This window comes from Onychostoma macrolepis, chromosome 03, assembly GCF_012432095.1.
Source record: "Onychostoma macrolepis isolate SWU-2019 chromosome 03, ASM1243209v1, whole genome shotgun sequence".
NCBI classification, from domain to species: Eukaryota; Metazoa; Chordata; class Actinopteri; order Cypriniformes; family Cyprinidae; genus Onychostoma; species Onychostoma macrolepis.
In genome coordinates, this window is record NC_081157.1 from 42249661 (window position 1) to 42258192 (window position 8532).

The following is an 8532-nucleotide window of genomic DNA, read 5'->3' on the forward strand; positions in this document are numbered from 1 at the left end:
ACCAAGATTCTTCAAATCATCTTCTTTTGTAGATGAAGATTTCTTACAGCAGAAGTAAGAAATGTATACAGGTTTGGAACAACATGTGGATGAGTAAATGATGACAGAATTTTCATAATGGGGGGTAAATTATCCCTTTAAGAGACCAAAAAGAACAGACGTAAGAGAACAGAGCTCTGTTTAGTTCAGCCCCCTCTAGATTTCTAATAGGCTATTTGTGAAATTGATTGCAGTTTTGCAACCAACCTTGTTTCCATCTGCTCTCCCCACAGTTGGAGCTGCATTCTTCATTGACAATCTTTTCTGTCTTTTAGTTTCTTACTGGTCTCATCTTGTTCTAGTGGGTAGCAAAACAGCAGTGATAAGGTACAAACTGGGTTCTGAACAAATTACCAAATTTAGATGCAGGGTCAGAAAGCTCTCGGATTTCATCAAAAATATCTTAATTTGTGTTCAGAAGATGAACAAATGTCTTACGGGTTTGGAATGACATGAGGGGGAGTAATTTGTGACATAATTGTTGGGTGAATTAGGCTAACTCTTTAACCTAACCCTAACTCAGTATTAGAGTATTCAAACTATAAAAGCACCCTAGCCTAAGTAATAAAGAGTGAATCATCACAGTAAAATATTTTGGACTAAGTTAGAAGAGGTTTATGGATTGCTGCATTTTAAGATTTTGTTTTGCGTGTGTTTCATGGGAAGTTCTTGTCTTGGCGGGAGCAGCCCTTAAATTGACTTTGGTTTCACAAGTTGTCTCTAATGTGTTCCAAACGTCACTATAAACTTCTTCTCTCTCCTGATGGATTTACTTCATTACTGAAAGGAAGTGGTCACTTTAAAATAGTAGTAATGTTCAGTAACCTTTAAATAGCAGCACCCATAAGCTTCTAGGCTGAGCTGCTTCTATTTCTTCCACAAAAGCAATGGTTTTGTGGATGTTTTAGAGAGATTCACACAGTACAACAGCACAGAGGGAAGTGAAGCAGTCATTATCCAGCAATGAGCCGGTGCGGATGACCTTTTAAATATGTGCAGGCGGAGATTAATTCATATGTCAGAGGAGAAACCAAAGGAGGGTTTCGAAACCTCAAGCTAGATTACACAGACACGTGTGAAGGTGAACGCCTCATGTTGTCCTGAGCTTCTTTTTCAATGTAAAATATATGAATATCAACCTGAAGCAAAATGAATAGCTTATATTTGATGACAGTGCTACATATTTCCATCAATAACAGACTGTAGTTATGGATTTCCTCAAAAATTATGCACCATCCTGGATTAAATACAGAGAATAAAATAGAGAATTCCTTTTAAATTCAGTTTCATTTCATTTATGAATGAATGAATGAGTGGATGGATGGATGGATGAATGAAAGAATGAATGAATGAATGCAAAAGTCTGCTATCATTTACTCACTTCATTCCAAATGAATGCATGACTTTCTTTCAACACAGACCCCATTGACTTTCATTGTAAGTAAAGAAAGAAAGAAAGAAATATCTAAATTACAACAAAATTGTATTCATTATTATTTCTTTCTTTTTTTATTTTTTTATTTTGCTTTTTGATTGAACTGTCCATTTAGAATTAAGTTTTTATTAGTGTATTTTAGTATACTTTTCCCATTAACGTTACTCACAACATGGAGTAATTCCAAAAACATTACAAGATATCAATAACAATTTTTTGAAAAGCTGAATATTGAAATTTGTATTTTGATGGAGTAGAAGCAGAGCGAACAGCGTTGTTACCTTTTATTAATAAAAGGAATAGATTTTTCAATAAATTACCTTTCATTTTATGGACCATGGTGGAAAACGCATTTCCAGAATGCTCTAAATTACCCAAAATGAATATAATCAACATGAAGAGGACTTTAAAGATGTTAACATAAACAGAACACTCAAGAATGATCTGTTTTTTCCCATTTTTGATGGTAAAACTAACAGAGTTACTCTATTGTTTGACTATTTTGAATTTATTTTAATCGCAATTCAGTAAATCCTTTCATTTCAAATCAATTTCCAATTCAACATCCTGTGTGACCAATTCAATTTAAACTCCAACTCATGAACGTAAAAGCTGCCAATTCAAGGCAAACAACTGCAGTCATTATTTCCCACATCTATGCTTTTTGGATAAACACCACCTGTAACCTTCACATTCTGAGAAGAGGCGCTCTGAAGTAGACCTACATCCACTTCAAACAGGCCTTATTCCAACACAAACACATTATCATACACACATTTCTCCTCCAAACACAAGACATCACTGTAATCGTGTTCTGTTCCTTCCATTCTGTGTATTCATGTGTGCCTACAATATATCGACTTGAATATGTTCCTTTCCATCTGACCCTCTCAGCCTTTACCTATCATAGACGTGCCCCCCTGCAAAGCCTATACACAGGTGTTCCCACTGAACTGTGCCCTGGGACGTGAGCAAAGACCACCGAGCAGCTAGGCGACGACTGAATGGACCCAACAGCATATCGTTTACGTGACCGAGCATATTGTTTTGTGTTTAGATTCCATATCTATCTCAGGACCTACTGTGCTCCTCCTGCTTTTCATAGATGTTCCTGATTGAGGATCCAGTCCCTTTGAATTTTCTGTGATTTCTGCACCATTTCTAAATCTGCTCTTTCGGTGCACAAAGCGCTTTCAGTGTGTGAAATGTTTTAAGGTATAGTTATCATCATTTACTCACCCTCATGTCATTCTGATGCCATATTATCATTTTCTTTCCTCTGTGAAATACAAAAGGAAATGCTGTAGGCTGAATGTCTGAGCTGCTAATTTCCATGTGATGACAGGGGATGATGATTTATGCTACCAAGCTCCAAATGCACAAAAGAACAGCATGATAGTATCATAAAAGTAGGTCCATATGACTCATGAACAGTGTTTCAAGTCTTTTAAAGCCATAGCTTTGTGCAAAGCTAAAATTTAGTCCAAAATTTTAAAGACTAAAATTTAAGTTATTCTTTATTGACAGTCTTCCTCTCAGCAGTAAATCTGAAATTTTCTGTAATTTTTTACATGCTAGAACCTGTGATGCTTGACATCAAACCTGGTTTGACAAGTCTGTTTTGAATGTATTTTTATTAATACTACTTTTATTATGCTTCTTGTATCACAAATTGTATTTATATTGTATTTTACAAATGTAGTATTCAGTTTATCTGTGTTATTTTAGTATTATTTATAAACTATTATAGATTTGTTAATATTTTAAATTAGCTTTTAAATATTTTATATTTTTATTTAAATATTATTAATTTTGTTGAGCTTTTGTAAAGTTTTGTAAGTTTTTTTCTATTTCTATTCAGCTTCGATTTATTAATTTTTTTATTTCAGTTTTAGTTGTTTTTTTTTTTTGTTTTTTGTCATTCAACTTTTTTATTTTGAACTTGTATTGCACACAACATAGAATTCACAAATAAAAAAACAAATACTCAATGGGGGATCATAATAACAATAGAACAACAATTGAAAAATGAGTAACAATAACAAAATAATAAAACAAACAACCAAAATGACCGCACGACAATTCTTCCCCTGCATGTCTTCCAAATAATATAAAAGTTTTAGTAATTTTTTTAACTTATTTAAACTTATTAAATCTTTAAACTTATTTTATTTCAGTTAGTTGGCAAGGCAACATTTCTAATATTTCAGATATTACATCTAATATATATATATTTTATTTCAGTTTAACAATTTTAATAGCTTTAGGTTAACAACAACAATACTTGTTTCTTTACTTTTAATACATTTTTTATGAGGAAATATTTAAGTGCAAATTTAAGTAAGTTAGTAAATAAATAAATACATTTCTGTAAATAAATTAATAAAATATCTATATACTTTACTTTATCTGAGCCATCTGCATTTTAACATGAGCTGTTCATAACATGTTTGTCAGAGACATTTATTGGTAATTTGAGGTATGAGTAATCATCCTTTATCTGTATTATACATTGTAAGAACAAAAAAAACAAACAAAAAAAACGTACGTAGAAAAATGGAAAATTGTACTGGTAATTTTCTGCCAGGAGATTATCCGTTAAGTTTACAGACATTTCCATTAACCCTAAAACACAGGGTAACACACCTGTGAAAAATTGCCATATTAACATAGAACACTGAACCACATTTTGAAAGACTTTTCTTAGAGTGTAGAAGTGTTAGTGACAGTCTTGCATGAAATCAAAGCTCTACTTCTTCTTAGCAGTTGACCTGCACTTAACAGAGGTCTTTGCTAGCATAAATCCTTTCATTCATCTCTAGCAAAGAGAGATTTGTATCACAGGCTTGTGACAAAACAAGACAATTTCCACTATCGCCTCCTTACAGCGGTCAAAGCATGCACCTGTGTCCTTTTTTCTTGTTTCCATCTGGGTCTATTCACAGAGGGAAGAAAATGCCGTTTTTAATGACTGTCTCACTCCTGTATGTCATATGGGTCAAGGATACTGCAGGTATTCACAGCAGCACTTGCTTCATGCTACATTGTTCCTTAAATGAATCTTGACGGCTTTTAAACAGATGCCAATCACTTCATATTCTGAACACTGCTTTCAACTCACAGTTAACAATAATGTGATTTTTCCAGCTCTATTGTCTCCCCAAAACAAGTTTTTTTGTGTTGGGAGCCTGATAGCTTAGCTGTATGAAACCATAATTACCCTACTGCTGCAGGATCAAGTTGTAACTTACCGCATGGAATTCAGTTTCAGATATGTTCTCATCGGGTTGCTTGGCAATTGTTTTTATTAGTGGATTATGGCCACGTCATCACCAAAATTTGCTATTATTGCTCAATTCTTTCCAGATATTCTGCCAGTACCCTAAAATAAAAAAACAGAATATGTTCTTGCATCAGGGAAAAAGAAAACCTTCTCTGATCAAAAATCTATTTTAACTTCTATATTTTTCAAGTTTTTATTAGTTATTTCAACTGAATCAATGCTAAGAATCTGAAGAATTACATCTGTTAATTATAAAAGCAATGTCAAAAACAGAAGTATATATGATCTAATAACTCAGTAATGCATTTTAAAATAATTGGTCACCCAAAAATGAACATTTTGCTGAAAAATACTCACCCTCAAGCCATCCAAGATGTAGATGACATTTTCCAATATGTTAATGAGGTTGTTTTATTTATTTATTTACTTTTTTTTTTTTTTTCCCATCTAAACAGATTTGGAGCAATTTGGCATTACATCACTTGCTCATCAATGGATCCTCTGCAGTGAATGGGTGCCGTCAGAATGAGAGTCCAAACAGCTGATAAAAACATCACAATAATCCACACAAATCCAGTCCATCAATTAACATCTTCTGAAGCTAAAATCTGCATGTTTGTAAGAAAAAAATCCATCATTAAAGCCAAATTAACTTTTTGTTTATGGCCAAAATATGAGTCCTCTATATAATATTTCCTTCTCAATTGAAAAAGCCATCTGAATCAGAAGAGAAATATACACAGATCAAGCACTATTAACAAGCCAAAATAATTCTAAACTAATATTTCGGTGGATTTTGATGTGAGAGGACAACAGGAGATGGACTTTTTCACTGTAGGAAGCGTTATATGGACTTTGTCCAGAAGCAACAATTTAAAGTTAAAATGCCTTAACGTTGTTAACATTGTTTCTTACATGCAGATTTTTACTTCACAAGACATTAATTGATGGACTGAAGTCGTGTGGATTACTTGTGGAGTTTTGTGATGTTTTTATCAGCTGTTTGAACTGATGCAAATGATGTAATGCTAAATTTCTCAAAATCTTCAAAATAATAGCAAACTATTCCTTTAAATATTTGGCCTATAGCTGGCCTATGTTAGATTATACAGCTACTATCATGGTTTATATGTATGTTATCACTGCTTCAGGGATTAGAGTTGTTGGAATTTTTTTCCATTTGTTTTTTTATCAAAAACCACATCAGCTAGACATTCAGCAACCTCTGAGACACTGAATACAGATATCTGACAGCTAGAGGTCACTACAATGTCTGCGCTAAAGAAATATTAAACCCAGAGGAAAGGCCTAGAATAGAATATTACGAAATCTTATGAAATATGTCAAACATCAAACAGTACAAAGACATTGTTTGAACTATCTGGGACATTTTTTCCAGAATTCTGGTTAATGTCACTCCCTGCATCTTCCCAATTCAGCTTCATTATTTCAAAGTGAATGACAAATATATTATTACAGTTCATTTCAGACACGCTACTAGTCTGTATCAATGATGGGGTTTTTAAAATGACTCTTTATGCAGGTTTCATTGGCAACATTCGCTTTATGAGTGAGTTGCTTTGTTCATCCTTTCTGTTGAGTCATTAAAAAATTACTTATTAAGGAGCAAAACGAGCTACTACTATATTTCTGGATAATTTTGTCAAAACACTGATTCATTCATTCATTTGAATGAAACAAGTGACTGTCTATTCACATGCGAGTAATTCACTAATTCACCGGTTTGTTTAAAATATGATTAATTGTGCCACGAAATACAATATATTGCACCACTGCTGTGTGCTGCTCGGATACGCAAAATGGTTAATTCTGCTGTGTAATTCAACAAATGTTTCAATTGGCAGAGAAAAAACAGACAAAGTAACTGGCAATAAATAAATGAATAAAAGCCTTTCAGCTCAATTATTTGTCATATTAGTGACGCACACTATGCGCTGAAATGCCAACCTTTGAGACATGAATATTTGATGCTGTAACTATCTATTGATTTAGTGAATAGTGTCACATTTTCATTCTTGACTAAAATAAACATCACATCACTTCATGTGTAACAGCACTTCTGCAGTTCTGTCTTTTGCCCTTGAGTAAGGCACTTAACACCAGGCTGCTCAAGGGGAAGACTGTCCCTGCAATTAACGTACCATAAGTCACTTTAAATGAAAAGCATCTGCTAAGTGACAAGGAACTAACTTCCTCTGTTTGTGAGTCTGGTTCGGATGGATAATGTTTAGAACAGAGGTATATGATATGATATTTTATCTCTGCCCCTGCACCGTTTGTTCCTGGTGCAAGGGCAGAGATTGCATGTGACCCTGGACCACAAAACCAGTCATAAGTCGCACGGATATATTTATAGCAATAGCCAACAATACATTGTATGGGTCTAAATTATCGATTTTTCTTTAATGTCAAAAATCATTAAGATATTAAGTAAAGACCATGTTCCATGAAGATATTTTGTAAATTTCCTTCCATAAATATATCAAAACTTAATTTTTGATTAGCACCGTATTGACCCGAATATAAGACGACCCCACTTTTTCCAAATGTACCTTTTTGAAAACGAAATCTTGTTTCCTATTTTAATTTTCGTTTTGAAAGTATGGTAAATACTGGTAAAATGTACCAACAATGACACTGAAAAATATACACTTTTTGATATACCATACAAATATCAGGTAGCCCATCTGAATTATATAACATTTAGGCTATCTCTCTCATAGTAGCCTACCGAAATTTTATTAACAGTAGAAGTGAAATCTTACTGTAGTCTTTAAATCTGGGTACTGTCTTATGTTTTAAAATCACTTACAGAGGAAGTTTGGTCTCATCAGGCTAACATGACAGTCAAGACTCATGCCGCTGTAAGCTTTTCTTTTTCTTTTGTTTTTACTCGCGATCTTTACAACACATTACATAGGCTAACATATTTCATGGCACACTCGTTTTATGCGTTTTTGGCGCCACCTATTGTTGTGGATGTATTATTGACATGTCAAAGTCTACCCTGACGACCGCGTTTTTTCAGATGTATTTCCAAGAAAAAAAACATCGTCTTATATTCGGGTCAATACGGTAATATGCATTGCTAAGTACTTCATTTGGACAACTTTAAAGGCGATTTTCTCAATATTAAGATTTTTTTTTTCTTTCTTTCTTTTTTTTTTTTTTTGCACCCTCGGATTCCAGATTTTCAAATAGTTGTATCTCGGCCAAATATTGTCCCATCCTAACAAACCATACATCAATGGAAAGCTTATGTATTCAGTTAGTAGTAGTAGTAGCAGTAGTAGTTGAAGTCGTATAGCAAATTGTAGTAGTAGTAGTAGTACCTTTTATAATAATAGTGAAGTCATTGGAAATATTACACAATTACAAACACCATTGGGCCTTTGTGTAGATTTTGGCTCTGAGTGGCTGTCTGTCTGTCTCTATGTCTGTCTGTTCGTTTGTTTGTTTGTTTGTTTTTGTGTGAGTGTGTGTGTGTGTGTGTGTGTGTCTGTGTCTGTTTTTCTATTCAGGTGATGACTTAAACCTGAATACACACAGACCTAAATTGAGGTCCCCACGGTTAAACAAGCAAATAAATCACACAGAATTAAGTTTTTTGAAAATCTAAAAATACAGAATGTTTCCTGTAAGGGGTAGGTTTAGGTGTATGGCAATAGAAAATACGGTCTGTACAGTAGAAAAAGCATTACACCTATGGAGAGTCCCACAAGGATAGCAAACCAGACGTGTGTGTGTGTGTGTG

General features: G+C 33.7%; 1 long non-coding RNA gene across 1 annotated transcript; it reads right to left on the minus strand.

Annotated features, from left to right (window-relative positions):
• Positions 1 to 3810: 3810 nt before the first annotated feature.
• LOC131537462 (uncharacterized) lies at positions 3811 to 7727 on the minus strand. The gene is made up of 3 exons (XR_009270285.1): positions 7591 to 7727; positions 4726 to 4856; positions 3811 to 4409 (listed from the first exon to the last, which is right to left on the minus strand). It is a non-coding gene; the product is annotated as an uncharacterized LOC131537462 (long non-coding RNA).
• Positions 7728 to 8532: the final 805 nt, after the last annotated feature.